Source organism: Nycticebus coucang, chromosome 14 (assembly GCF_027406575.1).
Source record: "Nycticebus coucang isolate mNycCou1 chromosome 14, mNycCou1.pri, whole genome shotgun sequence".
NCBI lineage: Eukaryota > Metazoa > Chordata > Mammalia > Primates > Lorisidae > Nycticebus > Nycticebus coucang.
Window position 1 is genome coordinate 57,048,352 of NC_069793.1, and position 1,111 is coordinate 57,049,462.

Here is a 1,111-nt window from a genome sequence, read left to right on the forward strand (position 1 = left end):
ATTATTTATTTATTTACTTTTTTAAACGTTTTATGTATAATATTTAAAAGGTGTCCATAGTTTCCATTGATACATAAACTATAAAGCCAATTCCTGGCCTCTTTACAAGTTCTTTGGTTTGCTGATATACTGGCAATATTTGTTTACTTTTATTTCAGAATATAAGAGGGTACAATGTTTTGTTTACATACTTTGTTTTTGTACAGATTGAGTCAAAGTTATATACGTGTGTCCTACACTCAGTGTGCACTGTACACAATAGATGTGAAGTTTGTCCTCTCCTCCAGTCTTCTCTCACTCTGCAGCCATGGCCCTGGGGTTGAGTGCCCTGGCATCATCATAGCTCACAGCAACCTCAAACTCTTGGGTTCAAGAGATTCTCTTGCCTGAGACTACCTAGTAGCTGGGACTACAGGCACTCACCACAATTCTTGTCTACTTTTAGAGAGGAAGGTCTCACTTTTGTTCTAGCTGATCTTGAACTCCTGACATCAAGCAACCCACCCAGCGTGGCCTCCCAGAGTGGTAGGATTACAGCATGGAACACTACACCTGGCCTCAATTTATGCCTATTTTGTTAAGTGTTCTTATCCTAAAAGGATGCTGAATTTTGTTAAATTCTTTTTCTACATCTGTTGAGAGGATATAGGTCCTTATTTTTGCATCTATTTATATGATGCATTACATTTTTTTGCATATGTTGAAGCATCCTTGTATCTCTAGAATGAAGCTCATTTGATCATGATGAATCATTTGTTTTTAATGTGCAGCTGGATTCCATTTGGTAAGATTTAACTGAGAATTTTTGCATCTGTATTCATAAGAGATAATGGTCTGTAGTTTCCTTTTAATTTAAAATTAATATGAGAGAACAAATGTTTAGACTACATTGCTTTCAATTCTAAGGTAAAGTTCAAGTTGTAGTTGAGCCCTTCACCCAGGGGGCATGTTGAACACTCTCACGTTGTGTACATTAGGTGTGATCTCACCAATTTCCCTCTCTCCTCCTGCCAATCACCCTCCCTCTTCCTCCTCTTTCCTCCTTTCTTCCCCCTTGCTAGACTATATTTGCATGTGTAGTTGTTCATATATTGATTTTATGTTAGTATTG